Source organism: Haemaphysalis longicornis, unplaced genomic scaffold, assembly GCF_048455015.1.
Source record: "Haemaphysalis longicornis isolate Haplotype H1 unplaced genomic scaffold, Haemaphysalis longicornis Haplotype H1 scaffold_4, whole genome shotgun sequence".
NCBI lineage: Eukaryota > Metazoa > Arthropoda > Arachnida > Ixodida > Ixodidae > Haemaphysalis > Haemaphysalis longicornis.
This window is the reverse complement of record NW_027526361.1, coordinates 214,657,507-214,670,984: the sequence shown is the minus strand read 5'-3', so window position 1 is coordinate 214,670,984 and position 13,478 is coordinate 214,657,507.

The window sequence follows — 13,478 nt, the reverse complement described above, 5'->3', positions numbered from 1 at the left end:
AGGGTTCTTGTCGTACTTCCTCCTCTATGGCCGTGAAGCATCCTGCCCTCTCGAAACCATTCTACCCTACCGACCCGACGCTTCCGAATACACGCCTGTTTCTCGACTCTGCAGCCACGCTGAGGAGTGTCGTCGGCTTGCTCGCAGTTTTACCTACGAAGACCAATTCTACCAAAAACATCGGCGTGACGGTGACAACCCACAAGTGACTTTCTCTCCCGGCTCTCTCGTATGGCTTTGGGTACCCTCCACTACACCTGGACGTTCTCGCAAGCTCCTTTCGAAGTTCCATGGACCGTACCACGTACTCGAACGAACCTCCTCCGTTAATTACGTTGTGGAGCCGCTCACCCCATCACCTGACCTGCGCTGCCGCGGACGCGAAACGGTACACGTGCATCGCCTCAAGTCGTACTACGACCCTTCCATCATGACGTGCTCTTAGGTCGCCAGGGTGGCTCCCTTCGTCGAGGGGGTAATTGTAGTGCGAAAGGCGAGCAAGTGGCGCGCAGCCACCATGCGAGCACTAACGAACCACTGATTTGCTACGCGGCCACAAGAGTCAGCATTGTCCTTGTGATCGGCCTATGCCCGCTCAAGGGGATTGACACCCGGATTGTACAGATGACGACGAGGCAACAGGGTGAGCCACCGCAGCGGCATCGTCATTGGCATGAAGCTCGTGGAGTGCTCGAGACATTCTGCCGGCTGGGCCACCGATCCGTTTGCACTTCTTAGTGCCCCTCCTTCCTTCCGCTGTCGATGCAATTAACCCGCCATATATATATATATATATATATATATATATATATATATATATATATATATATATATATATATATATATATCTATTTATATATATATATATATATATACATCAAGGTTGCAGTCATTATTTTCAGTACTATTCGGCTTTTTTTTTAATATCTAGCAGTGATGAATGACGTGTGTTTCTCATGATTCTTTGATACAGCTATACGCAAGCGAAAGTACAAGTCGAGAAAAATCCGCCGTTTTTTTTCGGATGCCGGAATCGAATCTACATGTCCACATTACCCGTGCGGTGCACTAACCTTTGTGCTATTCCCCGACGGCTCCCATCTCGACTTTACAGCGGGGGTTTATATTTACAACTGCTCTGAGGCCGGTCAACTAACGCCGCCCCTCGACAACCGCTGGCCACGTAGAACGTCTTTTCCCCAGCGGTCGCCATGTAAGACGTCGCCCGAGGTCGAAGTTGCCTATTGGCATTTCCGGACTGCTGGAGTCAGAGAGCCCTCGTATTGCATGTAGCAGAATTCAAAGATACGGGACGAGGGACTCGGTGAGGACACATAACAAGGTTGCAGTCGTTACTGCCAGTGCGATTTGTTTTTTTTTTGAAATATTTAGGAATGGCGAATGACGTCTGTTTTTCCCGTTTTTTTTTACACAGTTGGCGAAAATAAAGTCGAGAAAAATCCCGCAGTCTTTTTTTCCAGAAGAGGGAGTCGAATCCAAATCTCCGCATAAGGCGTGCAGTGCACTACCGAATGTCCTATTCCGAGACGGCTCCCATCTCGACTTTACCGCGGGGGTTTATATTTAAAACAGCTCTGAGGCCGGTCAACTAGCGCCACTCCTCGACCACCGCGGGAGACGTAGAACGTCTTTTTCCCAGCGGCCCCCTCGTATGACGCGGTCGGAGTTCTGGATAAGTTATTGGCATTTCCGGACTGCTGGAGCCAGACCCCTCGTAATGCATGTATCAGAACTGAATGATACGGGACGAGGGACTCGGTAAGGACACATATCAAGGTTGCAGTCGTTTTTCCCAGTGCTATTATGAATTTATTGGTGCCGAATGATGTGTGTTTGTCACGTTTCTTTGATACAGTGATAAATTGGCGAAAATAAAGCCAAAAAATCCGCCGCTTTTTTTTCCAGAAGCGGGAATGGAACTTACATCTCCGCATAACGCGTGTGGTGCACTAACCATAGTGCTATTCCACGATGGCTCCCATCTCGACCTTAACACGTAGGTTTATATTTAGAACTACTCTCAGGCCGGTCAACAAGCTCTGCCTCTCGACCACCGCTGGAGACGTAGAACGTCTTTTTCCCAGCGGCTGCCACGTAAGACGTGGTTGGAGGTCGGGGTGAGGTATTAGCATTTTCGGACTGCTCGAGCCACAGCCCTCGTAATGCATATAGCAGAACTAGAACATACGGGACGATGGACTCGGTAATTACACATATCAAGGATGCAGTCGTTATTTCTAGTGCAATTCGGCTTTTTTTGATATACCTAATAGTGCCGAATGACTTTTGTTTGTCACGTTTCTTTTCGCGTTTGTCACGTTCCAAAACAATCCGCTTTCTCAATTGCACTTCCTTCTTTCCTTCTCTCCTCTCACCTGGGGACCTACCCCTATAAAAAGCGTGCCAGCCAGGCGAGAGGCTGCCATGACAAAGGCAAGTCTCTTTGCTGATACTAGGCACCAATCGTGGTCTTACCTTGTTCGAGGTTTTCTTTTCTTATATACATATCAATATATATATATATGTATATATATATATATATATATATATATATATATATATATATATATATATATATATATATATATATATATATATATATATATATATATATATATATATATAAGACAGAAAATAAGAATTGACAGTCAAGAAGACCTCGGAAAGCAAAGGGGAGGATGTAGTAGCTCAAAATAAAGAATTTGGAAAATAAGAAAGTGGAGAAAAAATGCCCTCCTGGTGGGATCCGAACCCATGACCTCCAGAATACCGGTCTGGTGCAATAACCACTTCGCTACTGGGGGGGGGGGGCTATTTTAGCTTGCACTTTCTGGGGTATTTATGTTCAGGTGTTTTTGTTTCCTGCGCTTGGGGGTGGTAGCAGCACCACTCGGACTACTCGGGCTGAAGGGGACCTTCTTTTTAACCCCCGGGCCGTGACTCGAGCGTCTACCGCATGTCGAGAGTGGTCGACCAGCGTTGAATCCTCTTAAGCTCCCTGTGGCACCAAGTCTGCCAGAACAAAGGCTCTCGCTATACATGTAGCGAATCAGATTAGGAAATGAGGGGCTCGTTGAAAATAAGACATAAAATAAGAATTGGCAGTAAAGAAGACCTCGGAAAGCAAAGGCAAGGATGTAGTAGCTCAAGATAAAGAATTTGGAAAATAAGAAAGTGGAGAAAAATGCCCCCCAGGTGGGATCCGAACCCAGGACCTCCAGTATACCGGTCTGGTGCGAGAACCACTACGCTACCGGCGGGGCTACTTTAGCCTCCACTTTCTGGGGTAGTTATGTCAAGGTGTTTTTGTTTGCCACGGGAGGATCGAACAGACCACGGGAGGATCGAACCACCAAGCTTTGCAACAAAAAACAAGCGCGTTACCACTGCACCACCGCCACAATCGGAATTTAGGCCCCAACAAGTCCCAATTATTTGGTTTGTCAATCTGAATCGCACATGAATGCACAAATATTGTGAGTTATGTTTACTGCTTCTCGTATATAACCCATTCCGGCAGTCATACCGCTTCTTGGGCACGCACCGGTCTCCAAAACGAGGCTCACCTTGAGCCGTGTAGCCAGGTATCTCAACCTAAAAGCGATATCGCACATCCCCGTTCTCACCGACAAAAGCTAACGTAGCTATGAGTGAAATGGCATAGAGTAAAATGGCATGCGCGCCCGAAATTAAAATTATGTGTAATAATACCGTGCTTGGATCTGTCTCAAGGCAGCTGATTACAACTAAGGAGGATCGGCGAAGCGCTAGTCCCGTAGTCTGCCACGTACAATTTAAGCCATGCCACGGACGGTTCTGTCCGCGGAAATGAACACGTACGGTTTGACGGTTTGACCCTGTCGCAGCGAAAAAAAGCTGCCCATGTTTTCAACGTAAGGGTCGCCACTGCCATCCTTACACCAAAAAAGGCGAATAAAGGGCATACAGTTTCATACCAGCCCTCCAAGTTCTGGCTTAAAAACAAGAAGCGCTAATCAAAGTAGCTTTTCTCTAATATGCCAAGTTTTCAGCAGCACCTTATCAAAAATGCAGTTATTGTTTTTTCTTCACAAAATTCCCAATGCCACCGCTATGTTTCTGTTATTATATCAGTCCTTCGCTATCGAATGAATTTTGGCTTGCTGCCAGCATTCGTTCGGAAAATGACTTTCCATCATCAATACAGCAGTCAAGCTTGCCGTCACGCCAACATCTGCCGCCATTGCGCCGCAAGCCAGCCAGCATGGAGGAAGGTGCTGGAAGGTGCTGAAAGGTGCTGGCAGGCATGCCATCACGCCTGCTAGCACCTTCCAGCGTCTCCTTCCGGCAGCTTCCATTACAGTTTCTTACGCATATCAAGCTTTTCAAGGCGGCCATCAAACGCAATCAACCTTTCCAGCAATGAATCTTGATGGTTGGTTGATGGAATTTTCAACAGGGCTGTTGGACAAAGTGGGGAAAGGGACATGGCAGACCAAAAAAGTTTACACGCTGTTTTTAATGCTGAGCCTGAAAAATACAAATAATTATTGTGAGGCTTTTCATGTCCCATTGATTTATTCGTGACCGCCGAAATCCACTGCAAAAAGAAAGGTGTTCCATCCGGGTAACTACCGCGTAAACAACAAAACAAAAAACGCTTCCGGTGGTCTGAAATAACCGTAGATACCCAACCTCAGAAAGCTGATGTTCATCCATTTGTGTCATTCGCACACAGCCATAAAACAGTTTGTATTTGGTGAGGGAGAGATGAATGTGTAAAATACAGAAGAAGCGTGCAAAACGCCGTGGAATGATGATGGTGGTTCAACGCGTATATTTGCGTGGCAAAATATAATTAGCGAGAATCAAATTCATATTCTTTGACATCAACATTCCAAGCTACGTTTGAGTGAAGTAAAACCTCAATGAATGAAAGTCGCAACCGTCCGCGAGTAAAATTGTCCCGTCTCACGACAACCCACTGCAGTAAAACCAACCTTGTCTGACGATTATTCATGCACTGTACATCTGGCAACGGCGACAATTTGAGGGGAAGCTTTGTGGGTGCGAAATAAAATGGCAAATGGTGAAACTCAACACCGCTGCGGCCGATTGAAGGTCACAATACGGGCAGGAGTAAAAGTTATCTGATTCAAAGTATAGCCTCAGACAAACCCTATTAAAAGAAAGCCACCTTTCGCTGGCTGTTTCTGGCTCTCCTGTGTTCACAATGTTTGTTTTTTTTGCCTCGCCGTCAGAAGCTCGACCACACACCTTTTATGACGGGGCAACAAATTTTGGTGGGCAGACAAGAGGATCTAGGCATCGCGCGGAGCCGTATTGCGGCTCGGGACAAATCTTTTCTGGGACCTGGCAGTCTTCAAGTAACAGCACATCACTGTCTTTTGTTCTATGCTCTTTCCAGGACAAACCATTACGTCGCACACCTGTCCAGAGTAATCTACAAGTTCTTCGGCCTGCATATTCCAGTGCTTGCACTGGTTGCAGGACGGACGACGTTCCGCATCTGTGCCACAACCAGCAAGGAGGCAGTCCTTGAAGACCAGCGCTTTCCGCAACGACTGCGAAGAAAGCAAGCGGAACGTACTCGCTGGCTGGCTGAGCGAAAGGTTCAGATAGCCGAGAAAGGCTTAAACTTCTTCAGAACAGCCCCGCGCCTTTGCGGATTAAGCGGAAGACGGCACTGACCACGCATACATGGGGCGAAGTTGTTAGAGGCGCCGTGTCAATAAAGTCGAAAGTACAGCAATTAAATGGGTCCGATGAGCCAGGATGGAAGTTTATTAAGATAAAAAAGTAGGCTAGTTTTTAAAGGCTTATAATAGCAGCGCAAAACGAACGAGACACAAAGGAAAAAAAAAACACGAGTCAGGTGCTGAATTTCAAAAGAAATTTTTTGAAGGAGCAGAAAAAAACCACCTCCACTTGCAATAAAAAACAATGAGATGAAACGTGGCAACTAAAATCAGATAAAAACTTTAGCGCAGGCGCGCAGTCTCCCGCACCACATTTGTCACGATACAATACTGCGCTTTGGAGAAGGTGCCCAGAAGAGGGCTTATGCAGGAAGCATTTACTTTTCAATATATAGGAGCCCCCCCCCCTTTCGGCGCCATTTTTCTACAATGCTTGAACAGGATAGTGGTAACAAAGTAGAATAGTGTGCAGCCAAAGTGTTGAAACGAGTAAACAAATACCGTTAAGGCACTCTCTTTAGAAATTACCACTCCGGCTGAGGAATATTTCTCAGCAGCACGTTCTGCCTCCGATACTGTATGGCTTTCTCGGTTTTCTATGCAAGTTGAACCTTGTTCCGAGACCTTTGCAGAATTCTACTGGTTCTGTACACAGGGCATGCTGTGTTTTAATGTCCAGGAAACCATGCTAAATACACACGTGCTGAAGGGGACTACAGAATATAGTGTCACGGGACGTGGCGGACAATCCCCGTGGCGCCATGGCCCACCGCCAAGGATGATGACGACGAAGAGCATGGCGCAGCCAAGCCGTGCTTGGTTATGGCTGCCTGTAAATAGTCTTGTAAATACATCGCTTCATCGCCTCATGGTTCATGTCATCTGCCGCCACGTTACATTTGGTGGAGCGTGCGGGTTCGTCATCCCCATCCTGGTCTTAGCATCGCACCGCATCGGCATGGACGTTGCCTCCAGGGATAACGAAGCCGCGCCGGGCAGCCCCAGCCCAGCCGATCGAGACCACCGAACGACGATGTCCCCCGCCTCGTATCCCCAGCCCGAATGACCCAAGTGACGACCAGCCGAGATCAGAAGTGCCCAGATAAGCCGAAGATGGATTCCCCCGCCCTTCCGTCCGACGTGGCCTCAGGACCTTTGGCGCTTCATCGCGGCTGAAGCCGTTGCTGTTGCTGGGCCAGGCGTCATCAACACCATCATCGTCATCCGTGGCGGCAAGCAATTCGTCTGCATTTCTCATCGCACACTCATCCGCATTCATTCGCCCAGTTGCGTCGGCGTCGACCGGGACGGTCGTCCTAAACCGGCGGGGTGATTTCACGGGACGTGGCGGACAATCCCCGTGGCGCCATGGCCCACCGCCAAGGATGATGACGACGAAGAGCTGTGTGAGCGGCGCAGCCAAGCCGTGCTTGGTTATGGCTGCCTGTAAATAGTCTTGTAAATACATCGCTTCATCCCCTCCTGGTTTATGTCATCTGCTGCTACGTTATAATAGTTTTAAACTGATTTTTATTCTAACACTGCACCACGCGGCATACCAAAAACGATGGCCGATAATTTCAGCCTTCCCAACCTTCTCCCATCAGTGCTCTGTCAGGGCGGATTGAAAACAGGGTCGCAAGTTTGTCGCCAGCAGACACTACCCCTACCAGCCAAGACGTAGTTTCGCACGAAAACACGAGCAAACTTATATGGATGAAAATTCACGCTACAGCTCGTGGCAATATTCCAGAGCGCACAGCAGATCCGCGTCTTCGGTGATCTCCGAAATGCAGCCTGTTGTTCGGTAAAAGCTCTTTAACCTCAACGTTTTCCCATGTTGCTCTTTCCTGTGTCCGAATATCGAAAGTCGTCTTCGCCCATGTGTGGTCTCAAGTGTTCTGTCTCGAACAGGTACGCACGCCGCGATTCATTTCCAGCTAACCCTGCTTCGTTGTCTCTATGTTCCGACAGCAACACCTGCCCTATGCAAGTCGCTCTGAGCGTTGCGGAGACGATACTATCTCGCCCCTTATACTCAACCGTAGCTTGACTTCCGCTCAACCTCGACTGGGATGATTTCCGTGCCCCCGCCCTACCATCTTATACCCGGCCACCAATTGCTCAGCTAACGTTCGCTACAGGCGAAATATGAGACCCTGACGTGGATGGTGTTCCAGCTGGTGCCCCTACTGATACAGGAGCTTACATTTTGGTGACAACGTCAAAGTCCCATTGTCGCCTCCACAATTTTATGACATAACTCACTCTCGGTAACGTCGAGGTAACCGATAAGGAGACGTCCGCTGTCGTCGGAATGTGCACCGCCTGTGTTCATGCAGCAGCTCGCGCAACTACTTTGGGTTTGCCCTATAGCCGCCATGCCCTCACGGCCAAAACCTTGCCCATGATTTTCTGTAGGGCCATATTGCTCTTAGTCACTGCTTCGTGGTTTCCCTCTACTTTCCCCGCGGTTTTTATATTCCGGCAATTAAAATACCCTTTCAAAAACCTTCAGCGGTGTCTAATGCCGAGGAACCTTTAGGGCAGATTTTCTCCACCTATATGATGCACGTATAGAGCCTCAGGGAGCAACCTACATTCACATGTAGCCGGAACCAACGGTTTTGGAAGGTGAGTACGTATTTACGCATTTCTGGGACTAATGCTCTCCCGCGATATTCTCTTACAGAGCACTGGTTTTACCATTACCGAATGGAAAGTATGCATTGCTTTCCTTAAGTGTGGTTGAAATGCTCAAATTTTACCAATGCTCATCTCGTTCTTCCTTGCCAACAGATGTGGTTTCGAGCATTTACCTGCATAAAAAGATCGTGCAATTCAATCTAAATAAATTTTGTCCCTGTGTAATTTCACGGAAATGATCGCTTACAATCTCCTTGCACACGAGCCGTCGTTTCAGTCAAACGTTTCGCAACCTATCCTGACATTTTCCTTGACTTCGACAATTGTTCTTGGGACCAGACTACTGCTGTTTCAATATAATAAAAGCACCGGTGACGCCAGGACTGTTCACTGACGCCCATTACGTGTTTTCATTCCGAACAACTCCTCGTTTTTTAGGAGAAGGAAAGGATGCTTCGAAAAGACTTCAGCATGCTTTGCCAAATACGCATGTTTTACCAGTTTGTTCGCCTAAAAGGAACGATGGGAGCTGCCGCTTCTGCAAATATTGGCGACGACACACCCCTGCTAGGAAGAACGGCGTTTATCTGTTATTCAGGTTTCATAGCGTGCTGTACTTCGTCCGTAGTGCCAAACACTTTTGTCTATCGACCTCAAATACGGATATTTGGAAAGTTAGATTGCAAACTACAGACACTAAAAAACGGCGTTCGTAACCCCCGACGGCCTGTACAAGTTAATGATATTGCTGCAGGTCCTAAAGCACGCCTTCGCTACCTACGAGCAAACCATAGAATAGTTACTGTACGACTCAGGAGGTCGAATGGATTATGCAGCCTGGACGACGTAAACGCCATTTCCTTGATTTTATACTCACATCAAACGAATTTCGGCAGGGCAGGAACTGCTTCAAAAAAACGGGCGGGCCGCTAAACTCGCAAAAACGTCACTTTATTACCGCAAAATTATCTGGTTGGGCAAATTGTCGATGTCATGGCTTTCATCCGGACCCTGATAACGTTCGAGCTTTGCCTACGTTCCCGAAACCATAATCTCTTCAAGATATGCGGAGGATTGTAGGCCTCCGTTCCTACCTCTATCGATTCATCTGGCATTTTTTAGACATTTCGTGTCGTGTGACATTACCTAAAAACAGCAATAGCGACGCACGGATCCTTAAAGAAGAAAAACCCTAATAACCTCATCACGTTGCTTACGTCGGCACACGTTGTAGGAATTTTTGATCCATCAACTTCAACTAAAGTGCACCATTACACACTGAGCAAGAGTATAAGGATGGGTTTGGCACAACAACGGCCTGAACGCAACAGCGTCATCTTCTATACGAGACCTGTCTTGCCATCAACCGAACACAAATACTTCTTTGCGTAAATGGAATAACTTTCTGTTGCGCGGGCTGCACAAATTCCGCCGATCGCCTAATGTAAGGCATCTCATTTGCAAAAATTTATGACACCATCACCTGGATTTCGTCTTTGAAATATTCTATTGGCCGTCGTTGTCACTATAATTCGTCCCGGCAAAGAGTCCCCCGCCAAGCCTGCAGTGTGCATGGTTTGACTGTTTAAATATCCAATGGCCAGGCTTTTTAACGATTGTATCTTCGCCCTCTGGTACCTGGTGATTGTTGCGGATGAATATTGCTGTGCCGCATCATTTCACGTCATCTTCCATAGTCTTGGATCTAAAACATCCGACATTTTACGAGCCTATGCCTTTCGCGAGAGCGCTCTGTATCGTTACAACTGCGCCCCCGGTGGTTCCACATTTCTTCTAGTCACAACTGAAAACCTGTGCCTGACTATACACACATCAGGATCAATAGCTTAACGAACAGACGACCTCTTAAAATGAGGCTTATGAAACCTTGTCGCACTTGTATTTTTATGCAGGGCAATACCAATCGAAGCTACAATACCTGGTGGTTCCCATCAGTTCCAACTATGCAAACCCTAACCATGCTGCACGGTGGTAGGATTGAACTGATTGACACTCACATTAGAAAATTTTGCCAAAGGTTGGTGTTTGCTTGGCCAGTTTTCTTCTTGCCTGTCTAGAAATAACTTCGTGGCAGTCGCGGCTGACATTGCCCCAGGTTTTGCGCTCACCCTGCACTGCCTGCCTGTTGTGCAACCGATATTTCCCATTGTCTTCAAACATACGTATTTTGTCCCACTGAGCTTCCCCTCATTTGCTGATAGGTCGAGGCACACACTACGCAATCAAAGTTGCTGTTGGCATTTGGTATAGTGTAAACTGAGCTCAGATTTGTCACAGCGTATAATCTGCAAATAAACGGACTCACTCTGCGAGTCAACACGACACTTTTGCAGATGCTTGTTGTCTACGTCTCAGTGGCCCATTGTGATTGCGACATTGAGTCCGGGCTATTGAGAGGCTGATTTTCTACAGTGCAAGCTGTAGATCGCGAGGGAATCTGGTCACGTTGAAACTTAACCGCTTGCTAATTGCTAAGATCATTTTCCTTCCGATTTATGAAAATATGGAGATCCAGTTTCTCGTGCTCGGTTTGCGAAAGAGCTTCAATCTGGTTGTTGAAGAGGCTGAGTTGGCTAGTACAGTGGTCTCTAAGAATTTCTAGGAGGGAAAGCGAAGCATTACTTAGAACCCAGGCAAAACATAAAGTGTCCGAAGACCCGCCCATCTATGGCTGCTTTCTGGCATGTGAGGCCAGCATCCAGTCTCTGGCAGCCACTGTTGAGCCGTTAAACAGCCAACATTTGGCTACCAGAATTTCGATATTTCTCCGCCCGCCCGTGTTCAGACACACAGCGGCAGGTACTTGGCTGCCAGATATTCATTTTACATTCGGCGACGTACGTTCAGAAGAAGAACGGCCGACGTACGGCAATAGGACATCCGTTTTTCCTTCAAGAAACGGTGTTCAGCCGAAGTGCGGCAAGCGATCTGCTACAGAATATTCGTTTTCGTGTGCAGTTGGTGTTCGTAAGAAAACCAGCCTGAGTGCGGCTGCCGTGCATTCGCTCTCTCTACGGTGAACCGCGTGTTCGGTGGCGGACGATCCGTTTTCTTCGTGCAACCGGTGTAATAAAGGAGACCGGCCGACGTGCGGCCCAAAAATGTACGTTTTTCTTTTGGTTAGCGGTCTTCGCCCGGATCACGGCAAGCGAACGGCCGCAGAATAATTGGCAACCGGTGCTCACCTGGAGATCAGCCGACGTAAAGTCTCAGGTTATCCGTCGTTACTTCGGTAAGAGGTGTACAGCCGAACAACTGCACGTATCTGAGCGCGGAGAACCCGTGCACTTCTGGAAACTTGCGATTTGAAAAAGCCGCTAAGGAGCCAAGCGATGCAGACGTGTTTTTCATCCGCTCGGTGTTTCTACGCGTTAAATGAACCAACCTCTTTTGTCAAGCAGTTATGAGTGGTACTATGCGAACCAGCAAGTTGCATGGACTCACTGGGGATTACAAGTTGACATTTTAGTCCATCGGAATACCATTTATTGCTAAAAGATTTATTGCTTTATTGATGCTGAGCTCAGCTAGACTTTGGATACAGATTGTTATGGTTGTAGAAAGTGCGCATGAGCGACCTATACACAAGTGTACTTATATGTGTGTGCTCTGTCCAATAAAAGTTAGTTGAGAGTTTGCGCTTGTCCCGTACTTTTGGATGTGTTGCTTTTTCGCGCTAAGTCCGTGTTTATTCACCAACATGAGCCAACTCACCCAACAACAACCTTTTCCGAAATGGCGGGCTTTCGCCGTTGGCAGTGCGACTGAGTCATCTGCTTGCGCTGCATGCAGTGGTCGTCCACCAGCGAAAGTACAGTTAACGTACTGTGGCTGAACTCCAATGCCCGTAGCATGGCCGAACTTCCGGCAGCTTTAGTCCGGCTGGAGTTCGACGAACGCATCTAGGGTAAGTTCCGGTGGCCGTACTTCAGCCGCACATGGGTGGCTTTCGAATACCCGGAGCCCTACGGCAGGAATCTGGCCGTGTGAATGAAAGCCTCGTTGACCGGCCGACGGAGACTGGCCATTGGATAGTTTTGGGAGGACGGCCGTGTACGGCCAAAAGGCCCACATTTGGACACGGGCCGTACACGTCTGCCGGAAAAAGGCCGGATGGAAAATCACTGTCCAAACTACACCGGCTTGAGTTAGGCCGAACGGTCCTGTGCTGCCTGGGAATACCTTGCCACCTGGAAGCTAGTTCAGAAGGGACCTCACCAAGAGAACAACTAACTTTTATGCGGAGGCCTTTGGGGATCTTTTTGCTTTGGAGGTACGAGGAGTACGTTTACAAGTGAAATCTGTAGTTGGTTTGTTTGCCGGCTAGTTTTCGAGCTTTGAGGAAAGAGCGGGGTTAAGGGGTTGGAGTATCCGGTCTACTCGGTGGTAGTCATTTGTGTTTGTTTCGAGCAGACCTCCGGGGTGACAGTTTTTTGGTTGGAGAAAGTATTTTAGGGGGGCTGCTGGGGGTGAGGCCGTCATCGATGCCTGTTTTGGTGCCTGTTGGTGTTATACTGCGTGTTGGCATCTGCGTGAACCACGAGCGTGATGTCTTTGGTGGGTCGGGTTGTTGTTCGCTTGCGTGCTGTACAGCTGGTGTTGTGGCCAAGTCCATGGCTCGTGTGCTGGTGTTACATGTGCTGCTCATACGTGGACATACATTTCGCTACTGTTGGGGGTGTTGAGTTGGTGCTGTTGTGCTGTGCTGGCCGGAGACGGGAGGCTGATGCGTGATGTTGGGAGCGTCACCTTAAATGAGTTCCTCAACCTGTGCTTGATGTTTTCGGAAATCAGTCTGACGCCTCGAAAGTAAGGGTGTAGTCCGTCCTTTGCCTGGTGTCCTAGGGGGCGTGGTAAATTTTTGCGTGGTGGATAATACCAACGTTTTTTTGTTGTGTCCAAGGTACACGAGGAAGTCGTTAAACTTAGCTGACCTTTGTGAGTGAGCTAAAAGTCTTTGTGTCTGGGGTATGTCTGGCTGTGTTTGTTTTCGATCTTGGGAAGTACTGTTGTGAGGGTTATCTTTGCTTTAGGCCTGTTGGTCTGAACGTCGTGAACACGAGTTTTCATGGCCGCGATGGTGCTTTCAGC